The sequence below is a fragment of the Macaca fascicularis genome, chromosome 1, assembly GCF_037993035.2.
Source record: "Macaca fascicularis isolate 582-1 chromosome 1, T2T-MFA8v1.1".
Classification (NCBI taxonomy): Eukaryota; Metazoa; Chordata; class Mammalia; order Primates; family Cercopithecidae; genus Macaca; species Macaca fascicularis.
This window is the reverse complement of record NC_088375.1, coordinates 84,857,083-84,875,396: the sequence shown is the minus strand read 5'-3', so window position 1 is coordinate 84,875,396 and position 18,314 is coordinate 84,857,083. Positions and strand designations below refer to the sequence as shown.

General features: G+C 48.6%; 1 protein-coding gene and 1 long non-coding RNA gene across 11 annotated transcripts in view; one reads left to right on the top strand and one right to left on the bottom strand.

Annotated features, from left to right (window-relative positions):
- COQ8A (coenzyme Q8A) overlaps window positions 1-14,768 on the bottom strand; it is a 45,587-nt gene extending 30,819 nt beyond the window's left edge. For 5 of the 10 annotated variants that reach the window (XM_005541023.4, XM_074037914.1, XM_045397963.2 and 2 more), the window contains exon 1: window positions 13,656-13,761. The gene's annotated coding sequence lies outside the window, so the exon portion shown is untranslated. Of the gene's footprint in view, window positions 1-6,615; window positions 6,742-13,507; window positions 13,762-14,471 lie in introns of those variants that run through there. The other 5 variants (XM_015450718.3, XM_074037924.1, XM_005541024.5 and 2 more) reach the window with 3 other exon arrangements.
- On the top strand, window positions 14,094-17,550 carry LOC135970293 (uncharacterized). Its single transcript, XR_010585992.2, has 2 exons — window positions 14,094-16,044; window positions 16,604-17,550. It is a non-coding gene; the product is annotated as an uncharacterized lncRNA (long non-coding RNA).
- The last annotated feature ends 764 nt before the right edge of the window (window positions 17,551-18,314 follow it).

The following is an 18,314-nucleotide window of genomic DNA, read 5'->3' as shown; positions in this document are numbered from 1 at the left end:
TCAGAGCTGGCCCCAAAGAGCACATCTCCCAGGAAGTCCCCTCTCCCCTTCTCCTCAGGCCCTGCCTGCCAAAACCTGTAAAATTACATCTCCCTGAAAATGGATGTGAACATTCACTACGAGAATATAAACATCACAACCTTGCCTAAGATTAGTTAGCTGAACGGTGGAATATTCATAGGAGGGCATGCCACACAGTCATTGAAAATGACACTGTAGGCTGGGCACAGTGGCTCATGCCTGTAATCCCAGCACTTTGGGAGGCCAAGGCGGGTGGATCACGAAGTCAGGAGTTCAAGACCAGCCTAATCAACATGGTGAAAGCCCGTCTCTACTAAAAATACAAAAGTTATCCAAGCATGGTGGCATGCGCCTGTAATCCCAGCTACTCGGGAGGCTGAAGTAGGAGGATGGCTTGAACCCGGGAGGCGGAGGTTGCAGTGAGCCGAGATCATGCCACTGTACTCCAGCCTGGGAGACAGAGCCAGACTCCATCTCAACCAATCAATCAATAAAATAACACTGCACAAGGTGTTAATTATTGACAAATAAGAAAGTGTATTATATATTCCTGGGAAATAAAAAGCAGGTCACAAAACTATCATCTTTCCTTTTGGAGCAAGAAAGGAGAGAAGGGAGGGAGGTGACAGGAAGCAAAAACAGGAACACTGCTTTTCACAGAGTGGTGGGAAGACAAATCTTTCTACAGCCTTTGTACCTGTATCTATATTTTCTAAAATATTCTACGAAGAACATGAACTACTTTTACAATATAAGATAAATGCTATAAAAATAATATCAGGTTGGGTGAAGTGGCACACGCCTGTAATCCCAGCACTTTGGAAGGCCAAGGTGGGAAGACTGCTTGAAGCCAGGAGTTTAACACTAACCCGGGAAACACAGGGGCATCCCCATTTCTTTTTTTTTTTTTTTTTTTTTTTTTTTTGAGACGGAGTCTCGCTCTGCCGCCCAGGCTGGAGTGCAGTGGCCGGATCTCAGCTCACTGCAGGCTCCGCCTCCCGGGTTCACGCAATTCTCCCGCCTCAGCCTCCCCAGTAGCTGGGACTACAGGCGCCCGCCACCTCGCCCGGCTAGTTTTTTGTATTTTTTAGTAGAGACGGGGTTTCACCGTGTCAGCCAGGATGGTCTCGATCTCCTGACCTCGTGATCCGCCCGCCTCGGCCTCCCAAAGTGCTGGGATTACAGGCTTGAGCCACCGCGCCCGGCCTAATCCCCATTTCTACAAACAAAAAAGTTAGCCAGGCATGGTGGTGCACCTGCAGTCTCAGCTACTCAGAAGACTGAGGTGGGAAGATCGCTTGAGCCCAGGGATTTGAGGCTGCAGTGAGCTATGATCACACGACTGCACTCCAGCCTGGGTAACAGAGCAAGAAGACCCTGTCTCAAAACAATAAAATAAAAGATAAATAAAATAAAAATAATCTTAAATATGTTTTGTTAAAATTTTAAAAAGTAAGCAAGCACACAAATGTATTCCCCAACCCCTAAGTGCTTGTCCAGAGCAGAATGAGCGAGGGTTAGGCAGGAGACTGGAATGGCATAAACATTGCCTCTCCTTGTTTAGCCACTGTCCTTCATCAGAAGACAACTGCTCCTAACAGGCCACCAGGTGGATGGAATGTGGCACCTCCACTTTGGAGAGAAAGGCTCAACTGCCCTTCTCGGGACACTGGGGGAAAAAACCACTTGGAACAAGCAGTGGGTCCGCCTGCCTTCCCTAATGTTGGCCTCTGGGTTAAAAGATGGAAATAATGAAAGGGTGCTTACCCCGATCCTCCAAAAAATAGGATCCTAGTTTAGAACTGGGTGGTAAGTGCAGTGACCACATTTTTTGCACCAAAAATTAAGACACATAATTAGTGTCCTTCCAGGGCAGGGGTTAGCAAACCATGGTCCTCAAGCCAAATCCAGTCCTACTGCCTGCTTTATTGTCAATAAAGTTTTATTGGAACACAGGCTGCTCACCCATTTATAGATTATGCACAGCTCATTCGTTTACATATGTATTGTCCTTAGCTGCTTTCTTTTTTTTTCTTTTTTAGCTGCAACAGCAGATTTTAGTAGTTGCAAGAAAGATCTATGACCCATAAAGCCCAAAATATTTACTAGTTGTCAATTTATATTCTAGGGCAAGAGTAAAAACCACAGCTGCCCCAGGAAATCTGGAAGGTCACCAGAGTTGAAGGAGAACACCCCAATAAGGCTCAGAGTTGAATGAGAACACCCCAATGGGCGAGGACCCCCCCATTACAGCTCTGCTCCTGACCGTGAGAGATGGGCTCACCTCACCAGACACAGAGCTGCCCAACACCCAGAGGACCCCAGGTGAAGCCAGAGAAAGGCAGGCCACCTGTGACTGTATTATCCAGGCCAGCGTGGCCCCTAAGTGCTGCTCATGTAGGGGTAGGCCTGGGAGGCTGGAAGGGGGTGTCCAATGCCAACTTCCTGTATGGCTCTCCTCCCCCCTCCTCCTGTCGCAGGAGGCTCACAGCCTAACTGCAGACACCCACATTCCCCTCCACATTCTCGGTCCACGGCTTGGGCTTGGGCTGATATAAAATCACTCACCATCTAATCATTCCTTCATCCCTCCACTTTCTCAGCCTCCTTTACAAGAAACCTCTTGCAAGGCAAGCACTGGCATGGGTGTGGGGTCAGGGGGTAATCAGGGGAGACACAGAGGCAGACAGGGACACACGCTGCTGCCTTCACCCCATGCCCCACACAGAGTCCCTTCTGACTGCAGGGCATTGGTGGCCTCCTGGTGAGCCACACATGCTGGCCTGTGCTGGCCTGTCTGCCCTGGCGGAGAGGTCTGAGCTCGCCATGGCCCTCACACAGGTCTGTACCCACAGCCTCCGGATGTCCCAGTGGGTCATGCTTTGTAAGGAAGGGAGTTTCCAGGGCTCAACTTGCCTTCTAGGCTAAGGACTTCAAGTTCCCTTGAAAGTGGCTTCCAGACTACTGGGGTTTTCCTTTGAACTGTTAAAAAATTATACATTCTTGTGCTAATAACATAAACAAGAGCTTGTTAAAAGCAGGCACTGAATCCCATACTGCTAAATTTTTCTTTAAAAAAAAAAAAAGCAAGCAACTAGGCACTGACATTCTCCCCCATGAATCTAACCAGTTCCACAGATGTTTTTATTTTGTGAGCAGCAGAACCAGCCCACCATACCAATGATAACTACAGCTGCTTTTTCTGAGTTTAGTATATGCCAGGCTCTGGGCTCAGTATTCTACTTAGCACAGAGATGTATTAACTCAATCATTTTCAAAAGGTAAATTATGCCCATTTTACAGATGAGGGTGCTAAGGCACAGAGAGGTTAATTTGTCCAAAGTCACACAGCTTTTAAGAAGTAAAGCTGGGACCTGGATCCATCATGGCTCGGGAGCTAGGCAACCTGTTTAACAGGTAAGAGGAGAAAATGAGCAAAACAGTGGGTTTTTGATGTCCCAGACTACAAACCTCCATTCTCCATCCGTTGGGAGATTAAGATAGTCTTAGGATTCCCTGGGTGAGTTGCCCTGTGGTAAGCACTGGGTTGGGAGCTGGGCATGGGTTGGGGGTGATATAAAAGCAGCAGAAGGCAAAGTTCCAGCCTCTGATGATAGTCCAGACAAGGACCCAGCGCTGTGAGTGACCCGTGTGGGCTCAAAGCTCCAACACAGGCAGGCAATGGAGGGTCCAGAGCAGCCTCTCCCACTCTGGAGTTGATATAGCCGCCGACACACAAGGCTTTTAAAGGCCAACCAGTCAAGTGCAGGGTCCTGATGGCAATTTAGTTTTCTGACTAAAAACCTACTGAAGTTTACTGCTTAACACATTCAAATTAAAATATTTGGCTCATGAAGTGATACTGGTGACATGGTTAAAATGCTCTGAGGTTAGGTGACCTGGGTTCACACCATGACTCTGCCACTGACTTGCTAGTGTGATCTAAATCAAGTCATGTGAGCTTATCTTTGTGCCTCAGTTTCCTCATCTGTTCTTAAAAGGACTGGATAAATCCATGTTCCTCATCTGTTCTTGAAAGGACTGGATAAATCCATGTAATAGCATTCAGGACATATAGTAGGTGCTTAAAAACCATCAGCTAATGCCATCATCATCATCATTATAATAATTATTATTGCAAGCACACAGACATTCTGGAATGAAGTTCAGACTTCATGAGACCAGAGGTCAGGGTGAATGGGATCAGTCTGGATAACCCACAGTTATTCCTGCCGGGCACAGTCTGACGCCTGAGTTGGGAGGCAGGCTGGGCTGGGGGAGGACCAGTGTGGTTTATTTAGTGCTGTGGTATGAGGCATCATTCAGGAGAGGCAGTCCAAAGTGCTGGTGGCCTGCTTGGAAACCAGAGACACAAATGCCCACTGGTATTCCTTACCACTTCATCTTACAGGAGAAAACAGCATGGGAGGCTCTTGTCCAGGTACATTCAGGGAAAGGCAGTGGGAAGAAAAACCCCTCTAACTCCCACAAGCTCCCCGGCTCTGAGCCATGGAACACTCTCCTGCCAGATTCCTCTTCCTATAATAAAATCCACGTTCATCATGCCAACTCCTTGCTCAAATGTAGACATATATGTAGACATGTAGACATGTATGTACACATATATATAAAACCCAGACTCCTGCGCCTGAAGTCCCAAGCCTGGAAATCAGGCCCCCAGCCTCCTTTCCAGCCTCTAGCTACACATGAGCCGCGTGAGCGCACTCCACTCTGCAGGTCCTACTCTCCCACGCAGGCCTGCCCACCCCTTCATCTCTGTACATCTGAAAACCCACCCATTAGCCAAAGGTGAGGGCCTTGGGGCTGGGAATCAGCTCTGCCTTGACCAGCTGGGCTGTTCCAGGCACATTCTTCAACCATCTCTGACCTGTTTCCTCTCCTGGAAATGATGGTATAAGTTCTTATCTTGTCCAATATAAATGGAGGGGTGGGTGGACATACTTTGAAATGTGTAAAAGCACCACATAAATTCAAGAACGTATTCCTATTCAGGCCCTACTTTGATTCCCAGCTCTTCCATATTTATGTCCTCCTGACAGCTGATCTAACTCGCTGGTCAGATTCCTATGTTGTAAGTTACCCTTCTTCTTGCACATGGACCTCTCTTCTCTTCAAATTATAAGCTCCTTGTGGGAGGCTCTTGTCTCAGACAACTCTGACTCTTCCCACTCCACCTATACACACAGAGTGATCCACCCACACAAATTACAAGTGTTGACTGAATTCATGAACCACTGCCACCCAGGAAGGTAATTAAGGATCCTGAAGTCGAGGTTGAAGGGTTTCTTTCAACATTTCTTTCAGATGCTTACAGGGTTGTCTTTAAATCTGGCCAAAATACTGTGGGTGGCTGTGGTAGGCTGAATAATGGTGTCCCAAAGATACCCATACCACAATCCCCAGAACCTATGAATGTTACCTACAAATGGGACTTTGCAGATGTAATGAAGTCAGGAATCCTGAGATGGGGGATTATCCACGTGGGCCCAACGTAATCACAAAGGCCCATATAAGAGGGAGGCAGGCAGGGCAGAGTCAGAACGAGGTGATGGATGAGAGACAGAAGTGAGGCTGGAGCGATGCCATTGTGAAGAAGGGGCTACAAGCCAAGGAAGGCAGGCAGCCTCTAGGCTGGAAAAGGCAAGGGGTCAGGTCCTGCCCTTGAGCCTCCAGAAATGAACCAGCACAGCTAATACCTTGATTCTAGCCTAGTGAGACCAATTTCAGATTTCTAACCTCCAGAAGTGTAAGATCATACATTTATGTTGCTTTGAGTCACAAAGCTTGTGATAATTTATTACAACAGCCATAGGAAATTAAAGTAGTAGCTATTTTTTAAGAAATCTGATCCTTGGGTTGGGGAGAGGGTCTGTATTCTAGAATAATTTCCAAACCATTCTTCTAAATTAACTTTGGTCACTCCACAAATACTACTGAATGTCAACCAAGTACCAGACACCAAGCTAGGTGGTGGACTACCCCACAGACAGCTCAGCGCATTCCCGTTCTTAATGACAGAGTCCTGTTGGCTTTCTCTATATTGGGCCCACACTACATGCCAGGCAGAGAGAGAGAGAGAGAGAGAGAGAGAGAGAGAGAGAGAGAGAGAGAGAGATTTTTTTTTTTTTTGAGACAGGGTCTTACTCTGTTGCCCAGGTTGGAGTTCAGTGGCATGACCACAGCTCACTGCAGCCTCAACCTCCCCAGGCACAGTTGATTCTCCTGAGTAGCTGGGACTACAGGTGGGTGCCACCACACCCAGCTAATTTGTTTGTATTTTTAATAGAGACAGGGTTTCACCATGTTGCTCAGGCTGGTCTTGAATCCCTGACCTCAAATGATCTGCCCACCTTGACCTCCCAAAGTGCTGGGATTATAGGTGTGAGCCACCGTGTCTGGCCTGGGTTTTATATTCTTAATCTTTCAAAATACTTTTACTTCAGCTTTAATATCTAAATGAAATAGGAATAATAACAAGAACAGCTACCATTTATTATTCCCCTTCTGTCTGCCTGTCACTTTATATTAACTCTAATTCTTACAACGACCTGGTGAGGTATTATTCCCACTCACCGACGGGATAATTAAAGTTCATCAAGGCTGAGCAATCTCCTAAGAGCCAAAGCTGTGGGATGCTGGACCCTTCCACTCCCGTCTGACTCAGGCTCCAGTCCTTTCTTCTTACTGCCTAGGAAGCTGAAAGACAGCAGAGAAGAACACTGCCCCGAATCAATAACTCCTTTTTTGCTAAATCGATAGTCACTCAACATGAGACATAAGTAAGGTTTACATCCTGAAATGTGTCTTCCTGGTTACAGAAAATTGAGTCACAAAAATCCTGGGACCAGCTGGGCTCTCAGAGGCCATCTGGCCAAACTCCCTGCTCTGGAAAGTTCGTCAGCTGCCAGGACTGAGGGTATCACAATTCTCAGGACCAGTGATCCCACCCACTAGAGGCAAAGCTTGGTTCCAGAGCCAGTTTGATCTTAAACATAGTGGAAAGAGGCAGACACCCCACACTGAAGACTGCCTCTGGGTGTGCAAGAGCTAGGAGGAGCCATTGGGCATGTGGCCCTTAGTCTTGCCACTCAACACCAGCACCAACCTTTACTAGCATCACCTCCAAATGCCACACACAGGCCAGGTGTGGACATGCGCACATCACTGGTATGGAGGTTAAATAAACAAGTTCTGCCCTGAGGTCACATGCAACCCTCAGGCACTACATGTGTATGCAAAACCTCTATAGCTTTTAAAATCACCCAGTTAACCCAGACAAGGGGCAACCCTAGACAGACAACAACTACACACGCAACGAGAAATGAGAAGAGGCTCAGCAGGGGGCGAGGGGACCACAGGCCCAGGAGAGGTGGCCGTCTCCTTGTTGATCTCCACTCTCCCTGGCCTGGCCAGCAAGGCCCTTTACTGTGGAGCCCCAGACACCTCTGCAGCAATACCTCTTGCCAGCTGCCTCTGTGCCCCAACGCTTCAGCCAGAATGGACCCCTGGCCCTGCCCAACACCCACACAGGTTTTCCAACTTCCACGGCCTGCTCCCTCCTCCCCGTGGAATATCATTTCCCCTGCTGGAATCTTAGCCACCTGCTGGAGTCTTAGCCACCCTGCTGGAATCTTAGCCACCTGCTGGAATCTTAGCCACCTGCTGGACTGGTAAACCCCCTATAGGCAAGTCATCTCCTTTCATCTAAACTCCCTCATCTCTTAATGGCCTAAGGTCACCTTGCCATGCCCTGTATGATTCTGTGTGTGCCTGTCCCATTTCCCTTACTGCACAGTAAGCTCCGGAGGGAGGGGCCCTCTCTTCCCCAGTTCTGTATCCCCCACAGGGTCTGGCACTGTCCCCACACACACCATGAGTTTATTACCATTATGAGTCAGTGAGGCAGGGCCCAGGCACCCAGGCTCCGTGGCTTCCTGAGCTCCCTCATCTACAGCCCAGGACTGAAGAGAGGAGGCTGAGCACCAGAGGAACCTGAACCCCCAAATATACAAAGCCACAGAAATGGCAGCAGTACCCCCCTGGTCAAAAAGTGACTTTTATAGGAGCAAAGCCAGATGAGTTTTTAAGCCAGCTTCATAATCCCGCTTATGGTGGGTACACAGACCCAGGAAGGGAGCAGGGGACACAGTCATTGCTACTGCTTCCTCTGCTTCACCCCCGCACCTGTCTAAGACCGAGGGAAAAGAGGAGGGGCTGAACCCAGCAAGCAACTGTTCCGAAGCAGGCCAATCAGCCCTAGCCCATGAACCATGAGAGCCAAGCAGGCGTAAACAGGAGCTACTACAGGCCTGGCGGCAGCACAATGTCCAACCCTTGACCACATGCTGGCTGTAAACACCTTAGGGAGCAAGAGCCACAAGCATTTTTTCAATCTCGGGAAGATTAGAGATGTTTGCTCAAGCACCTGTCAAACAGTAACCACCTTCAGCTTACCGGGCAATCGACTTTTACTTTTACCCTCCTCTGAGCCAGTATCAGTGCCAAACGAAAAATGTGCCAAGCACAGAACAAACACTGGGCTGGGGCCCAGGCTCTGAGCTTGAACTTTAACATTTCTTTTCATGTGGACTGTCCCCAGGACTTCTCATCCAGCCCTGCGGACAGCAGGGACTTACCACCAGGTCCTCCAGTTCCCAGATGACACCACGTATATTGTGATGAGGGCTGAGGGGGAGGACCAACAGTAGGCCACCAAGCACAGGTGACCTCAGGCACACCGCTTCTCCTCTTGGGGCCTACGTTTTCCCATTTCCTCATGTGTAAGTGACATGACTGACATGGACGAGGCCTACTTCCCAGAGATTAGGAAAGGGCCATGCATCCCTGGAGCACAGAAGGTCAGCAAGGAGAGCACGCACAGGGCTGTTTTGAAAGCTGGGATGTAACGGGGTCTAGAAAGAGTAATGCTCAAAACAACACAGATACTGATCCTTCCGGAGACTCTATGAAACAGTGAGAGGTGACAGGCAGACCAACCCTGCTGTCTTCACAAAGGCAGAGAGGGGCGCTACAGCCTCTCTCTCTCTCTCAGGAAACACACCTCTGGGAAATGGAAAACTCCAATGGATGGTGCACAGGTAGGGAGAGGTAAGGGACTGGGCTTTTCCATATGAACCGGAAACAGCTTCCTGCCTGCCTTCTATACACACACACACACACACACACACACACACTCACTCTCTCTCTCTCACAGGGCACAACCAGCCTCTCAAAGGATGCCAAGGTACCTAAGGCTCTTCAAGCCCCCACCCCTGGCTCTCTCACATTAAACAGAAGGCCTCGACCCCTCTCTAGCGGACCTTTGTTACTCCAGAAATGGGGGCAACCAGATAGGAGTGACCGCACATTCTTGGTCACACCTCTCAGACCCTTCCCCTGCCTCTGTTCCATCTCCTCCCACACTGACCATCCCTCCTCCTTCCCGCAACAGGACCTTGCCCCTGACCTATTTTTTTCTTTTGCCTTCAATCTCCTTTCATAAAAGCCCTCCCCTCAAGTCCACAAGCCTACTATAGGCTCTGCTTCTCCTCCACCCTCTGGACGTGGCCACCATCTCCCAAGGATGGAGTGCACTTGCCATCTTCCCTGCTCCCTCAGCACACACTGTCTGGCCCCAACCCCAAGCTGCCCCTCTGTGACACCTGAGGGCTCAAGCCAGTGGGTCTCCTCAGCCACTCCCTGCCCCACAGTGTTTCCTGCTGGCCCCACACTCTTCCCAGAAGCCCTCCCTCCTCCCTTCTCTCTGGCCTCACCTCCTCAGCTTCCTCCCCCAGCTCCTCTTCCTCCATCTACTCCAAGGCCTGGGAGTTCCCAGGCTGGTCCTTGACACCCCAGCCTCCCTGCCATCTGCACTGGCTCCTGGGCGGCCAGAGCTCCTCCACAGGCTCTGCACTGATGCCTCGCCACCCTCAGGCCAGGCAGGGCCTCTCAACCACCGAACCCATTTCCAGAACAAACCAAGTTACACACACACATACCACATCACCGCTTCAAAGACCCACAGGCAACTGGGAAGAGGCGCAGGGAAATTTCGGAGGGTGATGAAATTGTTCTATACCTTGATTGTGGTGGGGTTATGTGACTGTGTTTGTCAAACTGTATAGAACTGTACACTAAGAAGGATGAATTTACTGTATGCAAATTATACCTTAATCAAACAGGATGGAAAAAAGTCCCATAGGCTCCCATCATGTCTAAAACTAAGATGACCACCTTCTCCCAAACCAGCTCTTCCTCCATCATCCAGCTCCTCCCCCCGCTTAGAAATCTCAGCCATATATCCAGCCAGTTAGTCAGTCTAGAAATTTCACCTGCATAAATTTCTTTGAATCCATGCCTTCGGTTCTATCTCCCCTTGAGGTCCTTCTCACAAACCACCTCCGTGGACTCCCACCCCTCCACATGTGCAACTCCAGAAAGAGCAGGACCCTCAAACTCCCTCACTCCCACCAGCCTTCCTTTCCACTGGCTCTCCCGAGTTCCTGGCTGTTGCTTAACAGGAATGACAGAAGTATCTCCAGATGCCACTGTCAAATCAAGACAACTCTCTGTCTAAATATTCCTGTCTAATTTTGCACACAGCTCTTGTTTCAACGGACAAAGATAATGACTCAGTGTCCATGGTTCTTACTGGAAAATTATCCTGCCAAGTTTTCAGCTTCCCAATAATAGCCTTCTTTAAACTTCTCTTTGAGAAAGGAGACGTGACCTTCCTTCCTGATCGTTTTCTATAAGCAACAAAGGGCACCCAAAAGATCCCTTAACTGACCAAGGAGTGTTACGGGAAAATCCTGATATATCCCCACAGGATCAATTAACAACAAGAAAGAGAAACTCATTGAATAGGCTTAGGATGGTTTTCCTTGCCCTGTGCAAGAAATCCCTGTTTTTCAGCTTTTCTGCATGCCTATCGGTTTGGGACTTAGAAATTTGGGGCATAAATTCTGGATTACACTGAAGGCAAAATTTACACTCAGAAGTAAAGCATCCTTCTCCATACACACATAAAAATGTCTCTTTGATGAGCAGGCTGACCCAAGGAGAAAAGAAAAATAAAAGGCTCACTGACTTTGACACTGATGCTTCAAATAACTACAAAAGAACTCCACAGATTATTATACCCATGTCCACACTGCACCCTCAGATGGTATATGTAAAAATACATATGTTTGAAATGCACCCTGCCACTTACTCCCTGCAGATGAAGGCCTGGTCCCTTCCACATCACAAGACACAGAGATGTCTGAGCAAAAAGTGAGGATGAATAAAGCATCTCCTTGAAGAATCACTTGTGGATAGCTGAGTTAGCCTTTGTGCCAGCACTCAGCTTAAGTATGTTTCCTATTGTAAAACTGGCCCACAGTTACTCATGTGCAAATCCCCTAGTCTTGCAAGAGAAATGAGTTTCTCTTTCTTGCTGTTAATTGATCCTGTGGGGATGTATCGGTATTTTCCCGTAACACTCCTTGGTCAGTTAGGGGATCTTTTGGGTGCCCTTTGTTGCCTGTAGCCAAGAAGCTACCAGTCTTCCAATTCTCCAGCACCCCGAACCCAGGCAGTCACTGCCACACATCTAGCAGGCACAGTACATGCCCATGGGTGTCTACCTCTTTTCTGCTTGCAGGTTTTGCCTCTGCCCTGCTAGGTGCACAGGTAGCCCAATCTACATGGCTTTTACCACTGGGTTAGGGTAGGAGGCACAACACTACCCTTTGCCTAAACCTCTCACCTACTCACGGGCAGGTCCCAGAGGGGCCTCTGGCAGCATAGGACAACTCTTTTTAGAGTCTTACCTCAGTGGTTCTCAACCAAGGGAGATTTTGCCCTCCAGAGGACATGTGGCAATGTCTGGAAACATTTCTGATGGTCACAATGGCTAGAAGGGGTAGGGAGTGGTGCTAGTCTAGTAGACAGAAGCCAGGGATACTGCTACACATCCTACAATGCATAGGCCAGGCCCCCCGCCAACAAAGAATTATGAGTCCAAAATGTCATTAGTCCACAGGTTGAAAAACTTTATCTTAGATAACACACTGGCTCTGAGGGAGGTGCCCAGACTGCCTGGTTCACTTTTCCTTTGAGCTAGCTGCCCAACATTAGGCCCCAAATCATGATTCTGCATAGTCCGCACCATTTGCAAGGCTGAACAAAACATTCAAAGCCATTGCCTGAGTCTTTTTTTTTTTTTTTTTTTTTGCGATTGAGTCTCGCTCTGTCGCCCAGTGGGGAGTGCACTGGCGCCATCTTGGCTCACTGCAACCTCTGCCTCCCAGGTTCAAGCAATTCTCCCACCTCAGCCTCCTGAGTAGTTGGGATTATAGGTGCCCGCCACCACATCCGCCTAATTTTTGTTTGTTTGTTTGTTTGTTTGTTTGTTTGTTTTTAGTAGAGATGAGGTTTTGCCATTTTTGCCAGGCTGGTCTCGAACTCCTGACCTAAGGTGATCCACCCGCCTTGGCCTCCCAAAGTGCTGAGATTACAGGCATGGGCCACCGCACCCCGCAGCCTGATTCTTAAAGATGCTGCTCCTGTAGCTCCCCTTTTGTCTCTCCTCAGGAGAAAGGCCTTCCTCCAAAAGAAGAGCCTCCCAAGAGCCCTCCTGCCAGGACGACCCACCCATCCACAGCGTGACAACTAGCAAGCTGGCATCAATGAATGTTCAAATCCTTTGGCAATCCGGTAGGCCTGGCATGACCAGCTACTCAGTCCTGTCACGTAGATCCAAGGCCCAAGTGAACGTGCACAAGTTTTTCAACAGGCTGCAGGCCCAACTCAGGCTGGAAGACTCTGCACAAAAGCCTCTCACCCTTCAGGAAGCTGACATCTCTCACCCAAACGGGGAGTCCCAACACCCAAACCTGCCCCTGCAGCATTCCCCATCGCCCAAGGAGGGTTTGGCAGAGGGGCTGTTACCTCTGTGCAATGGGTGAGAATGAGCCTCGGAAAGGCTCCGAGTTTAGGGGAGTAAGCCCAAACCTTACTCACAAGATCCCCCGTGTTTGGAGAAGAAGAAAGGCCAAAGAAAAGCGAAAGGAAGAAAGGATCAAAAAGGATCCCCTGTCCCAAGTTCACCCAAAATTCCCACCTGTGAAGCCCAACAGTTGGCTCCAGCCAAGGAAGTCAAAGTTCTGACCCAAACCTGCAGCCAGGGGCAACGAGCCTAGAGCCCCAGACACTTAGAGCAAGGGGGTCTGGGAGTGAAGAACGACATTATTAGAAAGCGAAGCAGGAAAGCTGTATTGGCGACCAAAGGGCACCGGCAACGGGCGATCGGCAGCCGGAAGACGGTCGGGCAGGCAGCGGGCGTGTTCCAGGGACCCAAAGCTCTGCACGTGGCCCTCGTCTCCTCCCCGACGCAGGACCGAGGGGCTGAGGTGGACCCAGGGACGTGAGACGACTGCAGAGGACCCACCCTGCACCTGAGGCGCCCCCTCTGCGTCCCGACCTGAAGCTCGCGGCTAGCGAAATTCGCGGGGAAGCTGCACTGTCACATGAAGAAAATGCAAGAAGGGCTCAGGTGGGTGTTGAACCCAGCTCTGGCCGCAGCCAGACGGCGCCCGGGCACTCGGCGGGCCGGCGGGTGGCAGCCTTACCCGGCTGCAGGAAGATGGGATCCGCGGTCACCTTCTAGCCCCCTCTGCGCCCGCCTCCGCGCGCTCGCCACCGCGCTGACGCCCGGCACGCGCTCCGGATCTGTTTACCAACTCGCCAGCTTCCAGGGAGGCCCAGCGCCCAAGCCCCGCCCCGCGGACCGCTCCCATTGGCTGCGCCGCCGGCCGCCGGCCGCCTGCCGAATGCCGCTATGCGCGTGAGAGCGTGCTCGGCCCGTGCTCCCAGCCCATAGCCAATCGCGACCGAGGGCGGAGCAAGAGGAGCCAATGGGAGGCTACCCTAGGAGACAGGGCCCTCCCGTTCTCCTTTTCCCCACCTCCATGCTACCTTTCCCTCTAGCAAACGCGGGCTGGAGGCCTGGCTTTGGAGTTGGTGGCCTGCGCGCATGCGCCTTGAGAACGGGCGCCTTGAGAACGGGCGCCTTTTTCACTGCGATGCAATGTGCGCGGCCGCAAAGGTTCCCTGTGTTCCTTCAGATTGGTGCTTGCTGGGCCTCCGCGCGGGCGTGGGAAGGGAGGCTGTGGACCGAACAGACGCGACTGTGGGCCGTGGAGGGTGCCGCCGCTTTAAGGACCGGGCGAGGCCTGTTCTTTGCTCCTCTCTATGTAGCAAGAGCCCCTTTCCCAGGGCCCACAAAAAGCACTCCGAGGAAGGGAAGCGCGGCGGGCAAGGTCGTGCACTTCCACCTCCGGCGTCGGGGCCCTTCAGGCTAAGGTTGCTTGTTTTGTGTGGCGCCATCCTCAAAACAGGAAGCCTCTGCCACCCGCGCCCCTAGGGTAGAGAGATAGGACCCTCACCCGAGTCGCTGTCCGCCCGCCAGTCTTGTCGGCGTGCAGGTGTCCGCAGTCGCTGACGGCCGGAGTTTTGGGGGACGCGCGGCCCACACGGGATAGAGCTCGGGTCTAGCCCTCGGCGGCCCAGCCGAGCAACCCTGGGAGGCACCGCCACCACCAGCACGCAGATTTGCCCCGTCACTCCCTCCCTAACGAGAAGAGGAACGTGTGAGCCAAAGTCGGCTCGACAATTTCCACTGAGGTGACCTCAAACACTGGTCTGCAGCTGTTAGTCGTTCTTGTGGAAAAGAGAGAAATAACAACTTAGTGAGTTTCTCATAAAATGAAATACTCAAGCCAAAGGATTGTTCCTTAATCTGAGCCTCCCCCCGCTTTTTTTTTTTTTGGGGGGGGGGGGTATTGTGAAACGAAAATTCACTCTGCCAAAAGGAAAAAAATTAAGCTGAAAGCTGAGTCATGCAAGCAACTGCCTTTCCTTTTGTTCCTAAGCAGATAGCTACAGATTAAAGGTGAAGTATCTCCACTCTGTATTCACCTTATCTTGTGTAAAGTGCCGATTTACTGAGCGCTAGACAAATACGTAATTGTTGCCCTACCTGCTCCCTTTATCGCAACATGTGGATTCAGTAATGTGAACATACCCTCCATCTTTCCTCTCCAGCCTGCTTTTCCCTTTTAAATATTGAAGCCCTCAAAATAATCTTTGGAGAAAGGCACAGACCTGTCTCCTGGGCGCAAGTCCTTCACCTTCATAACATAAATTTCTAAACTGATACAGGTACTTTTTGTTTCACAAGTATTGACATTTAACTTAATTGAAAGTCGTTTGTTTTATATTTTCCCTTGGAAAAATTTAAAGTTAGCTGTTCTATGTTGATGCCTAAAATTGGGGATGGAGGCTGCTTTATTATACTGAAATCCAGAACCTAACTTCACAGCCCCCCGTTGACCACTTGGAGCTTGGCTTCCCAGAGATCTGCCTGAGTCCCCAAGAACAGAATTCTAAGTGTGTGTCATATGGGTGAACACAAGCTCTATGTCAGGCTCCGTTCTTCCCAGGGGTAGGAGAGGGCTTTCTTCCAAGGAGAATGGAGACTGTGCCTTGTGGCCTCTGTGGCTGGACACTGGTCGGCTGGTGGGTGCTCCTCTCTGCACAGACCTTCACATGCCCTCCCCACAGTCCAAGTTCTGCCTCCCCCATCTTCACCACACTAAATACAAAGTAAATGTTAAAGGACAATTAAAGAGTTATTTTGACTAAAGTTTCAAGTAACTGCCCCAAACAGTTGACAACTTGCCTTGATTAGGTCAGCTGGCTCCATTTTCCCACACAGGAGAAAAAGACCAAGCCTCAAGGCCTTTCAAGGGTGGCAGTTGCTTCCTCCTACAGTAACTGTTCCCTTACACAGTTCTGCTGTTCCCTGCCTGCTTCCTCCAAGCCCTCCCAGCCTAGTGATCCAGACCACAGTCCATGGAATAAGAGAGTTCCTGGTTCATAACTTCCTGAATCTTGCGAACTCTACCCCATCAGATTTGAGCTGGATGAGAATGTGATTGTCATCAACTCCTGCTTCTGGTAAGTGGGGAGAGGATGTGGTGCTTTAGTTTCACAAACGTGGGGCAGGAATTGGCCGCTTCCATGCTACCTCAGTCCCACTCCACCAGCAATGCCAAGGCCAGCTTCTCTCCTAAAATACCTTGAAAACAAGCGTAACCCACCACCACAAACATTAGTTTTTCTTCAAGGACTGCCAGTCTGATTTACTAGAGAAATGACCTCCAGCTAGTCTATGCAAAGACAGGATCTTCCTCCAATTAATACAACTTTGACCTTACTCCCTGTTAAATAATGACCTCAGCTTTACTATACTAAAGACACATTTCTTTCTTTCTTGACCTGGCTTTTAGTGCAAAGATTTTCCCTGCAAAGTATTTTTCAGGTGTGATAATGGGATTGTAGTTAGATTTTTTTAAAAGAGTCGTTGTGTTTCAGAGATACACATTATCAGATGAAATAATATTATATATGGGATTATCTTCAAAATATTACAGGACAGGGGAAGTGAACAGGCCATGGGTTTCTTTACATTACATGCCTATGTGACAGGTGAATTTCTACCCTGGCTTACCTTTAGGAAACAGGATACCTGTGGTCAGAAGGTGCCCCACATGACCAAACACTGGTGAGATCCAAGATGGCAGCTCACTTGACCTCTGAAGAACTTCTAACTTCATTATAATCTAATTTCCATGCTAAATGACTTTCCCACCAGCATCATGACAGTTGATAATCACCGTGACAATGACTGGAAGAAACCATAAAAGGACAAAAAAAAAGGAAGGTAACACTCTAGTTTTGAGAAGTTCTCTGTCCATTCCCAAAAAGACATGAATATTTATCCCCTAGCTTTTAGTGCCTAACCCCTTCATTAAAGAGGCCCTATATTTGTGACTTCCTGACTTTCACAAGCTGAGAAGTTAATTCGTGAACCAAGCTCCTTATTCTCAATTCCGTGGCCATCCAATAAAGCCTGCACTACTTGACACTTGCTTTTGTTTTTCCAAACTGGCTTTGGGACACCAAAGAGGGAAAGACTCCATTTTGTGGGGGACCAGCTTTGTAGGTAACAAGTTGATAATAGTGGAAGATGAATGATGAGTCTACTGGGGTTCATTATATTATTACCTACATATGTTTGCAATTCTCTATAATAAAAAGTTTTTTTAAACAAGGTGTCTGCAAAGAAAGCCCAGCCTGAAGATAACACTAATAATGTGGGCAGGGTGAACAAGAAGAAAACAGTGAATAACAGTCATTACTATTCTTGTTAACCTCACTACAAGGCAAGGTCAAGGACAGATCTAACTGTAGCTAATAATACAGCCTTTCAAATTTTGAATAAAATTCAAAATTATCAAGAAAACATTTGAAACAGATTTCATTCATGGGGTACCTCACTCTGATTGTCTGTTATGCCTGAAAGTATTAGTTAATGATCATATACTGACATCTTAGTTAAGACATTTTTTAAAAATGTATCTGTGAGTACAGTATTATGTAATATAAACACACTCAAACAAATGTGTGTGTGTGTGTATTTTCCCAATAATCAAAGATTCCTGTGCCTGGGACTTTAGGGTGAAAAGTATGATACTCCAATAACTTTCCTCTGATCTTCAAACTTCTCCCTTAACAACAGTGACAGAGGAGACAGTTTTTCCCACTCTGCGGCATTCCCATCAGCATACAAATCCATTAAAAAATCTCCTGGGCTCACCTCCATTCTCATTTCTCTGCTCTCATTTTCAGCAAAATTCTTGGAAGAATTATCCATATTCATTATCTCCACTTCCTTTTATCCTATTCTACCTACAGCAATCTAGTCAGGTTTGACACCTGTCCCCACCATTCCCCTAAAACTGTTCATCAGTGACCTTTCTGTTGCCAAATCAAATGGTCATTCTCGGATCTCATCTTAAACTATCAGCTGCATTTGACACAGTTGATCACTCCCTCCCTCTTTCTTATGGGTTGCTCTGGGGATTATAATGAACGTCTTATAACATTCTAGTTTGAATTAATGGTAACTTAATTGCAATAATATACAAAAGCTTTGCTCCTATAGAGCTCCATTCTCCCCTCCTTTGTGCTGTTATTGTCATACAGATTACATTTTTATCCATTATATGCCCATAACCACACATTTATAATTATTGCATATTTATGCTGCCTTTTATATTTACCTATGTAATTTCCTTTACCAGTATTCTTCATTTCATGTGAATTTGACTTAATGCCTCAAGTCCTTTCAGCCTGAAGAGCACCTTTTATTTCTTACAGGGAAG